A 20776-nucleotide genomic window follows, 5' to 3' on the forward strand; every position below is an offset into this window, starting at 1 on the left:
AACTATAATAGAATCAATGAAAGACCTCAACAACTTGTGCATTCAACTGGAGTTGCAAGACACAATAAACATCACCATCGTTGTCCAGTGACACCTATAAAGTAGGAATGGGTTGTTTCAAGTCTTTGACAACTAGTGCCTCAGTCATATGGGATCATAGGGATACACAACCTTTTGTATCTGAATCATCCTACCTGTACTTCTGGTTCTATAATACATCTTTAATGTTGCAACATTGTTATAAATTGGATTATGCAAAACCTAATGAAAACCAGAAACCATGGTATCTAAGCAGAGGTGGGGGAGAAAATAAATGGATGAAATATGGAGGGAGAAAGGAGAGGGGGGATGCTGTCAAATGAGTGGAGGCAAGAGATGGTGGCATGGAAAGGAGGGAGAGGAAGGGAATTCCAGGGAACTGAGAGTGGTTGGAACAGGGAGGGAAGGACAAAAGAGAACGTTTGTTGAGGGGTCATTGACAGGTTGGAGATTATGGGTTTCTAAATATCTCCATCAATATCAACAAGTAAATTCACAGCTCCTCTAAATCAATTTCCTCCAAGAGGACCACAACCTTGTAGCACTTGGAGGCTTGCATGCCTCAATGACCCAGAGAACTATGTTGGCTAGAGTCAGGGTCCTGTGTTTTGGCTCCTGGTAGGGTCACCCATGCCAAACAAGTCAAAGGATAGAGGCCAGGCTAAGAGTGGTCCCTCCTCCAGGTTCAGCTCAGGGCTAACAACCTTGACTGATAAAACAAAATTGTGACGGAAACAGCAATGTAGAATATGGACCTACATGCCAGCAGCGTTAACAGGCAGTAATGTGTGAGAGTATACACAAAACCAAGCATCCCACTTATAAGTGACAAGATATACTAACTTCCCATTTGAGATAAAGGCAATCAACCATTGACTGAACTTTTTAAAAAAACTACAGCTGCCAGAAACCTTAAAAACTGAAATTTAAAAATCTCAATTGGTCAGACATCATCTTTAAAGCAGAAAAGTAAGTTACTATTTTACATCATTGACCCTTTGTCAAAACTAGTTCTGTAGAACATATCCAGCAGTTCATTTGTATTTCACTTTGGACAACGGGTCCATGAGAAAAGCAACTAATTCCACTGGTTCAAATGGGTTAGCACTGCAATTTCACAACTACAAGACAGCACAACAAATACAAACACAAAAACCTTACTGGTCGTCATTAACACAACAGGCAAATAACCATTCAGCTTGGATTGCCATTTTGCTATATCACTTTTGAAACCACAAAATCATTGCACGCCCACATTTTTTAAAAAAAACAACAAAATTTGCTCAACAGCATAGCATTTCCAAAAGTTTACTTGGCAATTACATTACAAAAGAAAAATGCTTTAAACATACAAGCATACTCTGTCACATGGAACAATGCCAAAAATAAGTGCAAAACATGACTCTCAATTTCAAACAACGACCGTCTGAGACTATGGACTACTATTAACTGTTAAAGCACATATAAGTTAAGCTAGCATTTTTTTAAAAAATTTAAAGCACATCATGACCCACAAAAACAATAACAAACAGATGCAAGATTATTTTGGGCCTTGTCTGTTGCAAAGACTGCAACACGCCCCACTGACAAGACCGTCTCAGATCGTCAAAACATTTCCCCAAGTGCACAAGATTCAAATCGCACAAGTGTTTACCTTCCCACAAACCAACATTTCCCCCTTCTACCCCCCCAAAGATATACAAATCAATGTCATACAAAGAGAGGTGTGATCAAAACGCACAAAGATCGCTCGCTGTTGTTAATAAGTCGTAACTTGGACCTACCCCAAATAGAAAAAGGATGGGGACAACTTCAAATACAGGGACAAAGGTCACCGGAGAAAGTGTCTGCAGGCAGCCTAATGCAAACACCCATTCCTTTTGCATAATAATGCGATGTATTATTTCAGAAAGATTTTTTTAAAGTTAAATGTCCATTTAGAACTTGCCAAGCAACACAAACTGCCATCTGTTTGGATGTGGGAGCGGGGACGTTCTTCGGGGCGGGGGGGGGGGGGGGTTGTTTATTAATTATGAATGAAATATTTAAAAAAGCCCGACATTTGACATCTCAAATTGCGAGAAGGTTCCTCGTTGCCAAACAACCCTGGAAGCAGAGCTGCCACGTCTAATCTCCATCCACCGCTCTCCAGATTTATTGCGCGTTCATTTTTAGTTCGAATAAATTCAAACCGAATTAATTCGGGGTGAAATGGGTTAGTTTTGAACGGCGGCTTGAGGGCCGGGATTATCATCCTTTTCTCCGCCCAGTACCTTGTCAGGCAGCTGCTTCTCTCGCTCCGACGAGCTTCACTCGGTCAGAGGTAGGAGGCCTCGAGCTCTCCTGAAGACCAAAGTGGGAGCCGCAGTCACTCGAGGCGGGGGGATGCGACGGGGCCTAAGAGAGGAGGGGGGGGAGAAAGAAGGGGCGGAGCCGGGCCAGTGGGTAAGCAAGATGGAGGTTCCAGCTCTTCCCTTCCGCACCGAGCCCGAGATGATACCCACGCGAGCACTGATTACCTGGTACAAAGCAGAGTGGTCCGCCTCCGTCTCTCCTTCTCGCTTTCTCTCACACACTATCGCCGCCGCCGCTTCTCTGCGGATTCTCCGATTCTAAGATGGCCGCTGCGCTCCCGTTCACGTGACCCCCACGCGCAGCCGCCTCCGGGACCCGGATGTCAGCCGTCCCGAGCCACGTGCCGCGCGGGAACGAGCGGGGTGGGGGGGCAAGGACGGTCTCCCGCCGGCCGCCTGCCGCCCACGCCCCCGCCACCCCACCCCACCACCCAAAGGCCTTGATCCCTCACCGGCTCCGCGCCGCCCCGAAGTCTCCTTGTACACTCAACACACACAAAATGCTGGTGGAACACAGCAAGCCAGGTAGCATCTATAAGGAGAAGCGCTGTCGACGTTTCTGACGGAGGGTCTCGGCCCGAAACGTCAACAGCGCTTCTCCTTATAGATGCTGCCTGGCCTGCTGTGTTCCACCGGCATTTTGTGTGTGTTGTTTGAATTTCCAGCATCTGCAGATTTCCTCGTGTTTTTCTCCTTGTACACTGTCGTTCTCATATCCCTTCGTATGTTTTCTAAGCCTCAGCCCAAGTTCCCTCCCTCACGTTGCCAGAACCCCGCACGATCTCATCTGCAGCTTGTATATTGATTTTTTTACTCATTTAGTGAGATACTGGGCAGAGTAGGCCCTTGCAATCCTTCGAGTCTCGTAGCCTAGTAATCACACCCTCCCCCCATTTAACCCTAGCCTAATCATGGGACATTTTTCATGAGGAATTAACCTACCAACCTGTACTTCTTTTGGACTGTGGGAGGAAACCAGACCACCAGAGGAAATTCATGCAGTCACAGGGAGAACGTACAGTCTCCTTACAGGCAGCAGTGGGAAATGAACCCTGGTTTGCTAGTACCATAAAGTGTTGAGCTAACCACTATGCTGCTGTGTCACCCCATAAAAATATTAAAGATTTGCTTCTACTCGGTTCATAAATCCAAACGTACTGTGAAATGTATTATTTGCATCAACCACCAGCACAGTCCCCGGATTGCGCTGGAGGCAGCCCTCGTGTTATTACGCTTTCCAGTGCCAACAAAGTACGCCCACAATTCACTACCCCTAACCGTACATCTTTGGAACGTGGGTGGAAATGCAACCATCGCAGTCACAGGGAGGACATACAAACTCCTGACAGACAACCGTGGGAATTGAACCCTGAACAGCGTTCCGCAGTGACAGGACATACCCCAACTCCTCAGCCTTTCCACAACCAGCCTGCTCTCTCACTGCCCGTTACATCAAGAACAGAAGAAATAGGAGCAGGAGTCAGCCATCTGGCCCGTCAAGCCTGCTCCGCCATTCAATAAGATCATGGCTGATCTGGCAATGGACTCATCCATGTGACAGCCTGAGGTGGCTTCCGTCAAATTCTTAAGTCCATGTTGGACTCCCTACACATCCTGCCCAAGATGGTATCCTTTTTTACAAAACTACTAAATTTTATTTACACAAAAATAAACCAAATAAAAACATCAAATATTTACCAGACAGTGAATAACTTCAAATCAAATTGTGAGTATTACTATAAAACATTCTATTCTTTGGGAAGGGGGCTTCACTGCACCCCCCCCCCATACCTGTCATGACCACATGCTCCCTCTCCAAGGACATCCGGGCATGAACATATCCTTGGAAGAGGGGCAGGCAGTCAGCCCTGGCAGACCCCTCTCTCTGCCATCTTGACCCATAAACGGCCATCTTGGCCAGGTCCAGAAGCAAGCTCACAAGTAAATGCTCCAAGCGACCCACCCCCTTCTGTAGTGGGTGCCATATTTAAGGAGCACAGAGCTGAAATATAGCCAGAACCTGAGGAGCAGCCCCTTCAGATATTCAACCTTTCACATTCCATGTATGCATGGTACACTGACTCTTCCCAGTCACAGTATGGATAAGTGGATAGAGTGTCAGTCAATCTACTTAAAAATCTATTGCACTGTACACCTTCCACCCCAGGACCCTGCATAAAGGAATTTCCATTGGTAAAACACCCTCGTGCGCATTAAGGCACAGACTAACTCAAACCAAGGCACGCCTATCATACACAGTGACCTGAGGCCTTGCCTCATCTATTTCTTCCATCTTACTACAAAACATAATGTAGAGTTTCACCTTGAAATGTTGGCAATTTCTTTCCTCCCACAGGCGCTGGTCAACTTGCTGAGTTCCTCCGGCAGATTGTTTGTTGCTCTAGTCTGCAGTCTCTTGTGTCTTCTGTTACCATAAGACCTCCCTCATTCATCTAACCCTGAACAAAATACCCGCACCCTGTTTGAAACATCCCCCACCAGGGCTGGAGGATTCTCAGATCATATATCATCACTGACCCCACCGAAATCTTGAGAGTTCCTCTCTCATACCTTCTCAATCCCAGCCTGAAGCCTCCCAAAAATCTTGCTTCCCTTTGGCCTTGGGCTTTTTTCTCATTCTGTTTCAAGCCTCGCCTCACATCCTGTCCAGTCCACTATTCCAATCTATTCTGAAGTTTCCTTCATATTCCTTATCCCTTCCATGAGAATCCTCTCAGCAGTCCCCTTGTTATTATACACAATTGTAAACATTTTTCATATTTTTCATTTAAGTGGGAGCCTATTGAAGATTCACCAATCTGGTCCCGGAATGACAGGTTTGCTGTATGGAGTTATTGAGTCATATAACATAGAAAAGTGACCTTTGGCCGACCATGTCCATATTAGCTCTTCTGCCCATCTACATTAGGATGGTATACCCTGCCTATTTAAATGCCAGTCTAAATTCCTCTTAATTGAAGTAATTGTACCCATTTCCACCGCCTCGTCTACCAGTATGCTCCAGATATCAGCCACTCTTTGTGTCAAAAAACTTACCTATTCAGATCCCCCTAAAAACTACCTGTATTTCGTCTCACCTTAGAACTATGCCCTCTTGTTTTTGATGCCCCATTACAGAGAGGTTGTTCTAGCCAGGGGTTGAAGTGGAGATAAGCTCCCACTGCCTATTAAATCCTCCCAATGGTGTGTATCTCAAATAGCCTCTGACAACCATGTCTAGCTCCTAGCCTTCACATGTGTCTTAGCCTGGCAGAACCATTTCTACTGACAGGGGAAGGGGCAAAAGCAGGTTACTGGCACCTTAAAACTAGTCACTTCGAGCAGATGGAGATTGCCATTGGCAGCTCTCTAAGAGAAGGAAAACTCTGATCTCAAACCTCCACTGCCTTGCAGCTCTACCAACTCAAGAGTGAGACTTCATGAGTCTTTTGAGGTCTAGACTGTGGCACTTAAGTCTAGTGACACAGATCTGTACAAAAAAAAACAGGTACAACTTGCTGAGGGCTATTTCAAGGACAAAAAAGATAATTCCAAGCAAGGTTGGAGGTGACATCAGATGGATATCAACTATGGCAGGGTTTGCAGGACATTACTTCTTACAAAGCGAAACCCAATAGCATGAATGGCAGTGACGCTTCACTACCACCGTGAGTGCAATGCCTTGGATGACCACTTTGAAAGAGAGAATATAACTACAGCTGTGAAGATCCCTGTTGTATCCGGTGACCCAGTGATCTCTGCCACAGAGGCTGAGATCAGGTTGTCTTTCAAGAGGGTAAACCCTTGCAAGGTGGCAGGCCCAGATGGAGGACCTGGTAAGGCTCTGAAAACTTGTGTCAACCAACTAGTGGAAGTATTCAAGGTCATTTTCAACCTGCCACAACTGCTGTCAAGAGTTACCACCTTCTTCAAAAGGGCAATAATTATCAAAATCAGGTTTAAAATCACCAGCATTCATCGTGAGATTTAGATAGATAGATAGATAGATAGATAGATAGATAGATAGATAGATAGATAGATAATTTATTCATCCCCATGGGGAAATTCAACTTTTTTCCAATGTCCCATACACTTGTTGTAGCAAAACTAATTACATACAATACTTAACTCAGTAAAAAATATGATATGCATCTAAATCACTATCTCAAAAAGCATTAATAATAGCTTTTAAAAAGTTCTTAAGTCCTGGCGGTAGAATTGTAAAGCCTAATGGCATTGGGGAGTATTGACCTCTTCATCCTGTCTGAGGAGCATTGCATCGATAGTAACCTGTCGCTGAAACTGCTTCTCTGTCTCTGGATGGTGCTATGTAGAGGATGTTCAGAGTTATCCATAATTGACCGTAGCCTACTCAGCGCCCTTCGCTCAGCTACCGATGTTAAACTCTCCAGTACTTTGCCCACGACAGAGCCCGCCTTCCTTACCAGCTTATTAAGACGTGAGGCGTCCCTCTTCTTAATGCTTCCTCCCCAACACGCCACCACAAAGAAGAGGGCGCTCTCCACAACTGACCTATAGAACATCTTCAGCATCTCACTACAGACATTGAATGACGCCAACCTTCTTAGGAAGTACAGTCGACTCTGTGCCTTCCTGCACAAGGCATCTGTGTTGGCAGTCCAGTCTAGCTTCTCGTCTAACTGTACTCCCAGATACCTGTAGGTCTTAACCTGCTCCACACATTCTCCATTAATGATCACTGGCTCCATATGAGGCCTAGATCTCCTAAAGTCCACCACCATCTCCTTGGTCTTGGTGATATTGAGACGCAGGTAGTTTGAGTTGCACCATATCACAAAGTCCTGTATCAGTTTCCTATACTCCTCCTCCTGTCCATTCCTGACACACCCCACTATGGCCGTGTCATCAGCGAACTTCTGCACATGGCAGGACTCCGAGTTATATTGGAAGTCTGATGTGTACAGGGTGAACAGGACCGGAGAGAGTACGGTTCCCTGCGGCGCCCCTGTGCTGCTGACCACCGTGTCAGACCTACAGTCTCCCAACCGCACATACTGAGGTCTATCTGTCAAGTAGTCCACTATCCAATCCACCATGTGAGAGTCTACTCCCATCTCCGTTAGTTTGTGCCTTAAGATCTTGGGCTGGATGGTGTTAAAGGCACTAGAGAAGTCAAGGAATGTAATCCTCACTTTGCAAGAACAGTACAATGGAATACATGATAATATAGAAGAAAAATAAGTAAATCAACTGCAGTAAGTGTGTGTGTGGGTATCAGATCATGTCTTATGAGCCTGAGTGAATTCTTTGAGGATGTAACAAAACACATTGATGAAGGTAGAGCAGTGGATGTAGTGTATATGGATTTCAATAAGGCATTTGATAAGGCTCCCCATGCAAGGCTCCTTCTAAAAGTAAGGAGGCATGGGATCCAAGGAGATCTTGCTTTGTGGATCCAGAATTGGCTTTCCCACAGATGACAAAGGGTGGATGTAGATGCTTCTTATTCTGCATGGAGGTCGCTGACCAGTGGTGTTCGGAAGGGATCTGTTCTGGAACCCTTACTCTTTGTGATTTTTATAAATGATCTGGGTGAAGAAGTTGAAGGGTGGGTTAGTAAGTTTGCTGATGTCACAAAGGTTGGGGGTGTTGTGGATAGTCTGGAGAGTTGTCAGAGGTTACAGCGGGACATCAATAAGATGTAGAACTGGGTTGAGAAGTGGCAGATAGAGTTCAACTCAGGTAAGTGTGAAGTGGTTCATTTTGGTAGGTCAAATTTGAAGACAGAATATAATATTAATGGTAAGACATGGCAGTGTGGGGGTCTGTGTCTACAGGACACTCAAAGTTGCTGCGCAGGTTGACAGTATTGTTAAGAAGGCATATGATGTGTTGGCCAAGTGTGAGACTGAGTTCAAGAGCTGTGAGGTAATGTTACAGCTATATAAGACCTTCGTCAGACCCCACTTGGAGTATTGTGTTCATTTCTGGTCACCTCACTACAGAAAGGATATGGGTACTATAGAGAGAGCACAGAGGAGATGTACAAGGATGTTGCCTCAATTGGAGGACGTAACTTATGAGAATAGGTTGGGTGAACTCGGCCTTTTCTCCTTGGAGTGACAGAGGATGAGAGGTGACCTGTTAGAGGTGTATAAGATGATGAGAGGCATTGATCATGTGGATTGCCAGAAGCATTTTCCCATGGATACATTGGCTAACACGAGGAGGCATAGTTTTAAGGTGCTTGGAAGTAGGTACAAGGGGGATGTCAGAGGTAAGTTTTTCACACAGAGAGTGGTGGGTATGTGGAATGCACTGCCTGCAGCAGTGGTAGAGGCAGATACAATGGGGTCGTTTGAGAGACTCTTAGATAGGTACATGGAGCTTAGAAAATAGAGAGTTATGTGCTAGGGAAATCCTAGGCAGTTTCTAGAGTAGGTTACATGGTTGACACAACATGGTGGGCCGAAGAGCCTGTAATATACTGTAGATTTCTATGTTCTTTATGTTCTATATTAAATCGTTAAATTAAAAATAGTGCATAAACAAATAATACATATTTTTAAAAAGTAAGGTAGTTTCCATGGGTTTAACGTCCATTTAGGAATCAAATGGCAGAGAGAAGAAGCTGTTCCTGAATCACTAAGTGTGTGCCTTCAGGCTTCTATACCTCTTACCTGATGGTAACAAAGAGAAGAGGGTATGATCTGGGTGATGGGTAATAATGGACACCACCTTTCTGAGGGGCTGTTCCTTGGAGATGTCCTGGATACCATGGAGGCTTGTACTCATGATGGAGCTGACTGAGGTTACAACTCTGCAGATTATTTCGATCCTGTGCAGTGCCCCCTCCCCCATAACAGACAGTGATGCAGCCTGTCAGAACGCTCTCAACGGTACATCTGTAGAAATTTCTGAGTGTTTTTGGTGACATACAAAATCTTCTTAAACTCCTAATTAACTATACCCGCTGTCGTGCCTTCTTTGTAGCTGCATCATGGGTCCAGGATAGACCCTCAGGGATATTGACACCCAGGAACTTGAAATTGCTTACTGTTCCCACTTCTGACTCCTTCTATGAGGACTGGTGTGTGTTCCCTTATGTTAACCTATTCTGAAGTCTACAACCAATTCTTTCGTCGCACCAACATTGTGTGCAAGGTTGTTACTGTGACATCACTCAATTAGCTGATATATCTCGTTTCTTTATGCCCTCTCATCTCTGAGATTCTGCCAACAATTATCCTATAAAATTGCCAAATTCAAGAAATCTAAGATGATTCTAGAAACAACTGTACAGTGATTACTGCAAAATTCACCAATTACATATTATATGATTATATACAGTACTGTGCAAAAGTCTTGGGCACATATCTATAGCTAGGGCACCTAAGATGTTTGCACAGTACTGTATTTGTCAATGTGGAGTGGAGAGTGAGTTTGTAAATCAGGCAGGAGCAGAGAATGTTGGGAATGGTGAGGGTGGAGTGCCAAGGGAGGGGTATGGGACTGGTGTTAGTGAAGGAGTAGCCGGAGTGGGAGGGTGGTGTGGGTGCAGCCACACCCAGCCCTGAGACACCAGGCAAGGCCATTTGATTCCAAACAATGGGTTTAGTAATCACTACAGAATGTCTCTCTGGTGCTTCCTGCTCCCTCCCCTCTCCCTTCCCCTTTTCCCAACCGTGATTCCCCTTCCCACTCTCAGTCCACAATAGAGACCTGTATCAGAATCAGGTTTATCAGTACTCATAAATGTCATGAATTTTTTTTTGCTGCTGCGGTACAGTACAATACATAAAATTACTACAGTACTGTGTATAAGTCTTGGGAACCTGGGGGGGGGGGGGAGGGTGTGTGTGTGTGTGTGTGTGTGTGTGTAAGACTTTTCTGCAGTACTGTAAATTATATTAAAATATATTATTATTTATGATATTGATGCACCATCAATAACTCTCTGAGACGTGAGGTGAGATATCGGCTTTTATTGACTGGAAGAAAGAACAAGCAGTAGTTGACCACCATGCTACATCCTGGAGACTGAGGGCTGGGCTCAGGCCCCAATCGCCTTTATACAGGGGTCTGTGGGAGGAGCCACAGGAGCAGTCAGCGGGGGGGGGGGGGGGGGGGGGGGCGTGTCCAGACAGGTATATGTAGTTCACCACAGATATATTTATAAAACTTCTATAGGTGTATTGTGGAGAACATTCTGACAGGCTGAATCACTGTCTGGTATGGGGGGTGGGCTACTGTACAGGACTGAAAGAAGCTGCAGAGGTTTGTAAATTTAGTCAGCTCCATCTTGGGTACTAGCCTACAAAGTACCCAGGACAGCTTCAAGGAGCGGTGTCTCAGAAAGGCAGTGTGGTGAACTACATATACCAGAGTGGTTTGCTCCCAACAGACCCCTGCTGACTGCTCCTGTGGCTCCTCCCACAAACCCCTGTATAAAGGCGAATGAGGCCTGAGGCCGGCCCTCATTCTCCAGGATGTTGGGTTGTTCATTCTTCCAGTCAATAAAAGCCGATAACTCTCTTCTTACGTCTCAGAGTGAGTTATTGATGGTGCATCAGGCAGCGTCCATTATGAAGGACCTCCAGCACCCAGGGCATGACCTTTTCTCAATGTTACCATCAGGTAGGAGGTACAGAAGCCTGAAGGCACACACTTAGTGATACAGGAACAGCTTCTTCCCCTCTGCCCATGAGCACTACTTCACTTTTTAAATATATATTATTTCTGTTTTTGCACAATTTTTAATCTATTCACTATATGTATACGGAATTTTATTTATTTATTTATTATATTCTCTTCTATATTATGGTTGCATTGAACTGCTGCTGCTATGTTAACAAATTTCTCAACACATGCCAGTGATAATAAACCTGATTCTGATTCTGAGAATTCGACACCCTAAGCTGCAAGGCAGTGGAGGTTTGAGACCAGAGGTTAGGAAGTATTATAATCAATCCCATTTGAAACCCGGCAGTTAATTTTGCAGCACTACATGATGATTCATGCACCGTTCCCTGTGCCCACTGATCTACGTTGTTTCTTTCTCCAGCTATGACTCAATTTTCAAATACTCTACTTGGTTTCCAAATCATAGGCCAGGCACGTTCTGAAATTCTGTTGTAACATGCAGGGTGGATAAAAAGGCACAGTAGATACAGTGTATTTGGAATGACAAAAGACATTCTATCAAATGCCACATGAAACAAATGTAACAGAAGGTAAAGCACTCATGCAATGGGAAATATTTAGGTTACCCCTTAGTACCCCTCCTCCTTGTAAAGGTATGCTTAGAACACGGCCTCACCCTCCTTGATGTTAACATCACCAACCTCACAACCCCCTCCCCCCATTTAATAGCAGTACCTGGGGCATGAAGCTTTGTCTGGCTATAAATTTGTTCTTTTTACCTTTTTGAGAGTTAACTCGCAATATTCTCAGTAGTTTCCCTTCCTCATTCCCTTTTTCATTCACGCATCTACATCCTCTAGTCTTTCTGGCTGGTGAAACTGAATTTCTGGCCAAGGATAATCATAGGGTGATAACGATAAGGAGCTTGGCAATTGTAATGCTATTTGAGTGTCAAAGTTCGAAGTATATATACGTTATACAACCTTGAGATTCGTCTCCTAACATGCAGCCACAAAACCCCCCCAAAAAAGGGGGGGGGAGAGGTTGGTGGTTAGAGTCTCTCTTGTTGGAGATAGCCATAACCTGACAATTGTATAGCCCCAATATTGCTTGCTGCTGTCACCCTATGTCTGAAAAGGTGTTTAGGTCCTATTGCCTGTAGGTGTGGAGAGCTGTGAGTAGAAGTGAATGCTGTGCAATTGAGAGCCAAATATCCCTACTTATGGTGGAAGAAAGATCATTGATGAAGCAGCTGAAGATGGTTGGTTCATGTACACCAATGATCATGAAGAGCCTCTGCAACTTTGGGCTGGGCTGATTAACTCTGATAAGCACAACCAAATTTCTCTGTGCAAGCTACAACTTCAACCACTGAGTGTTTTCTCCTTCTTGCCCGTTCATTTCTGTTCCACCAGAAATCCTTGATGCTATGACGTCCAGGTCGGTCTCTCTCACCTCACCTCTGGAATTTGGCTTGTTTGTCCATGTTTGGAACACGGCTGTGAAGAGCTCTGCAGCTCAGTAATTCTGGCTAAATCCAAGCTAGACAAGTCAAGTCAAGTCACTTTTTATTGTCATTTCGACCATAACTGCTAGTATAGTACACAGTAAAAACAAGACAACATTTTTCAGGACCATGGTGTTACAAGACACAGTACAAAAACTAGGATGGGGGTGGGGGGATGGACTTTCCTCAGACTTTGCAGAAAGTAGAGACGCTGCTGGGCTTTCTTTGATATGGAGCTGGTGTTGAGGGACCAGTTGAGATTCTCCACCAGGTGAACGCCAAGAAATTTGGTGCTCTTAACAATCTCTACTGAGGAGCCGTCGATATTCAGCGGGAAGTGGTCGCTCCGTGACCTCCTCTTTTGTTTTTTGTTTTGTTTTGTTCACATTCAGAGACAGGTTGTTGGCTCTGCACCAGTCCGTTAGCTGCTGCACCTCCTCTCTGTCAGCTGACTCGTCGTTCTTGCTGATGAGACCCACCACGGTCATGTCATTGGTGAACTTGATGATGTGGTTCGAGCTGTGTGTTGCAGCACAGTCGTGGATAGGTCAGCAGAGTGAACAGCAGTGGACTGAGCATACAGCCCTGGGGAGCCCCCATGCTCAGTGTGATGGTGTTGGAGATGCTGCTCCCGATCCGGACTGACTGAGGTCTCCCAGTCAGGAAGTCTAGGATCCAGTTGCAGAGGGAGGTGTTCAGGCCCAGTAGGCTCAGCTTTCCAATCAGTTTCTGAGGGATGATTGTGTTGAATGCTGAACTGAAGTCTATGAACAGCATTCGAACCTTACGTGTCTTTTTTGTCCAGGTGGGTTAGGCAATGATGGCAGGAGGGTGATGGCAATGGCGTTGTCTGTTGAGCGGTTGGTGGAGCAGTTGTGAGTCCTGATGAAGGGTCTTGACCTGAATTGGCAACAGTTTATTCCCATCCATAGATGCTGCCTGATCTGCTGAGCTCCTCCAGCACATTGTGTGTATCGCTCTAGATTTCCAGTATCTACAGTACCTTGTGTGTCAGCTGTGTAAATGTTGCTGGATAGCCCTGTCAATGACATCTTTCATCATCTTGGTGAATATTGAGAGTAGACTATTGGATAGCAATTATCCAGACTATACTTAGAGTATAGACATTACAGCATAGTGCAGGACTTCATCCCATGATGTTGTACCATCCTTTTAATCTACTCTAAAATCAAACTAAATCTTCCCTCCCACGTGGCTCTCAACTTTTCTGTCATCCTTTTGTCTACCTAAGAGTCTTTTAAATGTCACTAATGTATCTGCTTCTACCAGCACCCTGGTAGCACTTTCCATACACCCACTACCATCAGTGTAAAATAACTTCCCTCTGACGTCCTCCTCTCAACTTTCCTCAAATCACCTTAAAATGATCAAAGTTCAAAGTAAAATTTATTATCAGAGTAGATACATGTCACCGCACCCAACCCTGAGATTCTTTTTCTGTGGGCATATTTAGCAAATCTATAGAACAGTAACTGTAAATAAGATATGTAAACTGTAAACAACCTGTGTAAATGCAGATAATAAATAAATAGCAATAAATAATGAGCATGAAATAACAATATAACAGAGTCCTTAAACAAGTGTAGTTGTCCCCTTTTGTTCAACAGCCTGATGGTTGAGGGGTAGTAACTGTTCTTGAACCTGGTGGTGTGAGTCCTGAGGCTCTTGCACCTCCTACCTGATGGCAGCAGCGAGAAAAGAGCACAAGTTGTATGGCGAGGATCTTTGATGATGGATGCTGCTTTTCTATGCCAACGTTTCATATGCCCAATTGTTGGGAGGGTTTTACCCATGATTTACTGGGCTGAATCCACTACCTTTTGTAGGATTTTCTACTCAAAGGCATTGGTGTTCCCATACCAGGCAGTAATGCAGCCAGTCAGCACACATGTTCCCCCACATACCTATAGACATTTGCTAAGGTTTTTGATGACATGCTGAATCTCCAGAGACTCCTGAGTAAGTAGAGGCACTGTTGTGCTTTCTTCACAATTCTATTTATATGATAGGTCCAGGAGAGGTCCTCTGAGATAGTGACACCCAGGAATTTAAAGCTACTGACCTGCTCTACCCCTGATCCTCCAATGATTACTAGATCATGGACTTCTGATTTCCCTCTTCGAAGTCTACTATCAGTTTCTTGGTTTTATTGACATTGAGTGAGAAGTTGTTGTCACTCGGCCAAATTTTCAATCTCCCTCCAGTAAGCAGATTCATCACCACCCTTGTAAGCCCCCTTATATTAGCCATTTCCACCCTTGGAAAAGATCTGTAGCTATCTACTCGATCTATACCTTTTATCATATTGTATACCTATATCAAATCACCTCTCAGCCTCCTTCACTCCAAAGAGAAATGCTCCAGAGCACTCATTCTATCCTTCCTTTCTAATCCAGGCAGCATCCTGGTAAATCTCCTGTGCACCCTCACTGAAGCTTCCACATCCTTCCTATAATGAGGAGACCAGAACTGAACATGAATTCCAAGTGTGGTCTAACCAAAGTTTTATAGAGCAGCAACATTACCTCGTGGCTCTTGAACTCAATCCCCTGACTAAAGAAGGCCAACACACCATACACCCTCTTAACAACCCTGCCCTGTTATCAACCATAGAACATCACAGCACAGAAACAGGCCTTTTGGCCCTTCTTGGCTGTGCCAAACCATTTTTCTGCCTAGTCCCACTGACCTGCACCTGGACCATATCCCTCCATACCCCTCTCATCCATGTACCTATCCAAGTTTTTCTTAAATGTTAAAGGTGAGCCCGCATTTACCACTTCATCTGGCAGTTCATTCCACACTCCTAACACTCTCCGTGTGAAGAAGCCCCCCCCCCCAACAATGTTCCCTTTAAACTTATCTCCCTTCACCCTTAACCCATGACCTCTGGGTTTTTTTCTCCCCTAGCCTCAGTGGAAAAAGCCTGCTTGCATTCACTCTATCTATACCCATCATAATTTTATATAACTCTATCAAATCTCCCCCTCATTCTTCTACGCTCCAGGGAATAAAGTCCTAACCTATTCAACCTTTCTCTGTAACTCATTTTCTCAAGTCCCGGCAAAATCCTTGTAAACCTTCTTAGCACTCTTTCAACCTTATTAATATCCTTCCTGTAATTTGGTGACCAAAACTGTACACAATACTCCAAATTCAGCCTCACGAATGCCTTATACAACCTCACTGTAACATTCCAACTCTTATACTCAATACTTTGATTTATAAAGGCCAATGTACCAAAAGCTCTCTTTACTACCCTATCTACTTGTGACGCCACTTTTAGGGAATTTTGTATCTGTATTTCCACATCCCTCTGTTCTACTGCACTCCTCAGTGCCCTACCATTTACCTTGTATGTTCTACCTAGGTTTTTCCTTCCAAAGTGCAATACCTCACACGTCTGTATTAAACTCCATCTGCCATTTTTCAGCCCATTTTGCCAGCTTGTCTAAATCCCTCTGCAAGCTTTGAAAACCTTCCTCACTGTCCACTACACCTCCAATCTCTGTATCATCAGCAAATTTGCTGATCCAATTTACCACATTATCATCCAGGTCATTGATATAGATGACAAATAACAATGGACCCAGCACTGATCCCTGTGGCACACCACTAGTCACAGGCCTCCACTCAGAGTAGCAATCCTCCACTACCACTCTCTGGCTTCTCCCATTGAGCCAATGTCTAATCCAATTTACTACCTCTCCATGTATACCTAGTGACTGAATCTTCCTAACTAACCTCCCATGCGGGACCTTGTCAAAGGCCTTTCTGAAGTCCATGTAGACAACATCCACAGCCTTCCCTTCATCCACTTTCCTTGTAACCTCCTTGTATCCTGCCTTTGTTCTGCGTATCATGAATGGGATATACCTAATTAATTTTCCACATTGGCAGGTTGATTCATGTTTTCTATCTGTACTGGAAATATTCAGATAGAAAGACAGCTAGATCTGGAAGAACCCAAGAGGTCCTGCAGATGCTGGAAATCCAGAGTAACACACAATACTGGAGCAACTCATTAAGTCAGGCAGCATCTATGGAGAGAAATAAAGATTCAACATTCCAGGCTGAGACCTTTCATCAGGTCTTGGCTCAAAATGTTCATCTTTATTCCTCTCCATAGATGCTGCCTTACTTGCTGATCTCCAGAATTCTGTGTGTGTATGTAGTTCTGGAAGATAAGATTTCAGTGCCACAGCTTGGATATCCAGTGATATATCTTTTATTTTTCCCAGTGCTCTTAGTTCAGGGGTTCCCAGCCTTTTTTTATGCCATGGAAAATATTAATATGCAAGGGTCCATGAAATCCTCTCTTAGTCGTTTTCTAATGTCACATCCTCCAAGAGGACCACAACCTTGTCATTGGGTTTGGAGGTTTGCGTGCCTCAATGACCTGGAGAACTATGTTGGCTGGAGTCAGGGCTTCTTGGTAAGGTCACCCATGCCAAGCAGGTCAAAGCGTAGAGGCCAGACTAAGAGTGGTCCACTGGTTCTCGAGGTCAGGGGTTCAGTTCAGGGCGAACAACCCTGACTAGTAAAACAAAATTGTTATGGAAACGTCAATGAAGAATCCTTCTACATCTGCGTGTGACAGTATCCCTGAGATGCATGACTGACAGTAGTGAAAACCGAAAGGAATCCCTCAACACTGCCAGAAACAGAGGACCTTTATTATTGCCCTAAACGTCAGTGGTGTAACGGGTAGTAAGTAATGGCACATGGAGTGAATCTATTTGGCTGAAGACTGGCTTCTGCAATGACCTAAGATGGATTGTCCACTCAATACTCTTAGCTGAAGATGGTTCCAGATAACTTTGCCTTGTCTATAGCTCTCATGAGTTAGGCACAACCAACACTGATGTTCTTGGAGTTTCCTTCTAACATTAGTGGTTTAATTGTCCACCAGTATTCAGTTGGGCAGAACTCGGACCAGAATTATTAACTGTAGGTAGAACGTATATATCACCATATATACCCTAAGATTCATTTTCTCGAGGCATTCACAGTAGAATAAGGCTTTTTCCATTGAGGGTGGGTGGGACTATGGCCTGGTATCATGAGTTAAGGGTGAAAGGTGAAAAGTTTAAGGGGAACATGAGAGGAAACTTCTTCACTCAGAGGGTTGTGAGAGTGTGGAACGAGCTGCCAGCGCAAGTGGTACATGTGAGCTCGATTTCAAAGTTTAAGAGAAGTTTGGTCAGGTATATGGATGTTAGGGGTATAGAGGGTTATGGTCCCCAGTGCAGATCAATGGGAGCAGGAAGTTTAAAAGGTTCCGAACAGACTAGGTGAGCCATAGAGCCTGTTCCTGTGCTGAACTTTTTCTAAGACTATGAACAAAGAAATACTATAGGATTAATGAAAAACTACGCACAAAGACTGACAAATGACCAACGTGCAAAAGAAGACAAACTGTGCAAATACAGTAACAGATAATAAATAAATAAATAATACTATACTGTGTGGAAGTATTAGGCACATATATATAAGCTAGGGTGCCTAAGACTTTTGCACAGTACTGTATTTGTCAACATGGAGCGGAGAGCAAGTTTGTAAATCTGGCGGGAGCAAAGGATGTTGGGAATGGTGGGAGTGGAGCACCATGGGAGGAGTGTGGGACAGATGGCAGGGGCGGGGCAGGGGGGTGTGGTGTTGGTTGGCAAGGGTGCAGACACACCCAGCTCTGGGATACTAAGCAAGATTATTTGATTCCAAACAACTGGTTTACTGATCATTACAGAATGTCTTTCTGGTGCTTCCCACTCCCTCCCCTCTCCCTTTCCTTTCCCCAACCATCATTCCTGCCCCCTTCCCACTCCTAGTCCAGAATAGATATCCATATCAGAATCTGGTTAATCAATGCTCATAGATGTCCATAAGAATTATTTTTTACGACAGCAGTAGAGTGCAATACATGAAATGACTACAGCACTGTGCAAAAGTCTTAGGCTCCCTAGCTAAGTCTAAGGCTCCCTAGAGAGAGAGAGAGAGAGAGAGAGAGAGAGATACAGATATATGTACCTCAGACTTTTGCGCAATACTACATATACATAAGTAAGCAAACAAACTGAGAACATGAGCTGTAGAGTCCTTAAAAGTGAGTCCATAGGTTGTGGAATCAGTTCAGTATTGAGGTGAGTGAAGTTATCCACACTGGTTCAGGGAGCTTGATGGTTGAAGGGTAATAGCTGTTCCTGAAACTGGTGGTGCGGGACCTAAGGATCCTATATCTCCTACCCTAGGGCAGCAGTGAGAAGAGAGCATGGCCTTGATAGTGATTCCTCATATTTAGGAAGACTTGGCTCTCCACCTGCATTAAGGTTAATCCTTTGTCTTAGTTGTGAGGGTAAAGTGAAGGATAGTTGAACCATGATTGTAGTGGAACACATTCCTACTCTTGCTGACGGTCCACAGCACTTTCAGGATGCCCAGAATTAAGCTGCCTGTCCATTGAGTCCGCCTTTGCAATGGTTCCTAACCTGGGGCCCAGGGACCCCTTGGTTGATGGTTCAAAGGTTCATTTATTATCAAAGTATGTATGTAATATACATCTCTGAGATTTGTCTTCTCCAGATAGCTATGAAATAGTTCAAAGATAAACATCAACCCCCTCCTACACACAAAAAAAACCCAATTTTGCAAACAGCATCAACCCTCCTCCGCACAGAAAAACAGATTGTTTAAATGGCAAGAACATCAAACTGCCAAATCTCAATGCCCCGCAGTGCATATGCCATGGTAGGGGTAAATGATAAAAAAAGAGTCGGGAACCCCTGCTTTAAGGAGTGAGGGTTGTACCACACAATTAAATGAAGGATCTTCGACATAAATACAAGGCTTTGTGTTAACATAGTCTGTGTAATAGTTACTGATGCACCATCAATAACTCTCGGAGACGTGAGGCGAGATATCGGCTTTTATTGGCTGGAAGAAAGAACAAGCAGCAAGTGACCACCACACTACATCCTGGAGACTGAGGCGTGGGCTGTGCCTCCAATCGCCTTTATACCGGGGTCCGTGGGAGGAGCCACAGGAGCAGTCAGCGGGGGGGGGGGGGGGGGCGTGTCCAGACAGGTATATGTAGTTCACCACAGTTACTCCCTGCAATACTATTCTGCAAGCAAATAAGTAGTTGACAAAATCCTGAAGAAGGGTGGGTCTCGGCCTGAAATACCAACTGCTTAATCCCCCCACCCTCCAGATGCTGCCTGACTTGCTGAGTTCCTCCATTATTCTGTGTGTGTTATCTGCAGAATCTCTTGTGTTTAGGTAACAAAAACACAAGTAGTAGGTTGAATCCTAAGGAGTGGGATGCAGTATCCAAAAAAAACCATATAGACAAAACAGCCAGTGCCAAGGAATTGTTTCTGATTTATAACTTAAAACAATGTTACACATCATAAAACCATTAGTTGCACTTTATACAGTTTTCACTGCATAACTTTAAGATTTGATTAATAAAGAGAAATAAATAAAACTGGAATTTATTTCAGTGCGACAAGTCTGTGGCACTGAAATAAATACCAAGCCGATTTAGAAATGGCTCCAACATTCCTTCATTGACATTTGGACTGGATCCTGGAACTTCTTATTCAGCAGCACTTTGGGTGCACTCCCACACTACACAGCAGTTCTAGAAGACAGCTCACCATCACCTCGAACGAAATCCAGATTAGCTTTATTTGTCGCATGGAACATTGGAACATACAGAGAAATGTGTCGCCATGCGACACGACACATAATAACGACGATGACGTACAGGCAATTAGGTGGAGTAACGCTACTATGGCGCCAGCCATCCGGGTTCAATGTCACCTCTGTCTGTGAGGTGTTTGTACGATCTCCCTGTGAACATGTGGGTTTCCTCTCACATTCCAAAAACATACAGGGCTGTGCATTAGTTAGTCACTTGGCTGCAGTCAGGGGAATGCAGGCCCTCTGTGTCTCTAAGCAAAAAATAGAATAAAAATCTGGTTTCTTGAACATATCAGACATTCTGTAAGATAGGTGTTGATTTGATTATAACCTTAACTCTGCATTCCCATTTACTACACCCACAGTAGCCTTTCACCCATTCCTTATTAACAACTAATAAGTTATCAAAATATTAAAACACTTTTCTGATATAATAATGTGCCTCTTTGTAACACATTAAATAAAACATTTAAAATTAGGCAAGTTTAAAATTAAATTTATTTTTAAGACCTGTTAGTGTGAATGCTGT

General features: G+C 44.2%; 1 protein-coding gene across 6 annotated transcripts in view; it reads right to left on the reverse strand.

The window, feature by feature from the left end:
• Positions 1-2679, reverse strand: part of LOC140729277 (GRB10-interacting GYF protein 2-like) — a 149352-nt gene extending 146673 nt beyond the window's left edge. For all 6 annotated transcript variants that reach the window (XM_073048874.1, XM_073048873.1, XM_073048872.1 and 3 more), the window contains exon 1: positions 2559-2679. The gene's annotated coding sequence lies outside the window, so the exon portion shown is untranslated. The remainder of the gene's footprint in view (positions 1-2558) is intronic.
• Between the last annotated feature and the right edge of the window lie 18097 nt (positions 2680-20776).

Source organism: Hemitrygon akajei, chromosome 6 (assembly GCF_048418815.1).
Source record: "Hemitrygon akajei chromosome 6, sHemAka1.3, whole genome shotgun sequence".
Classification (NCBI taxonomy): Eukaryota; Metazoa; Chordata; class Chondrichthyes; order Myliobatiformes; family Dasyatidae; genus Hemitrygon; species Hemitrygon akajei.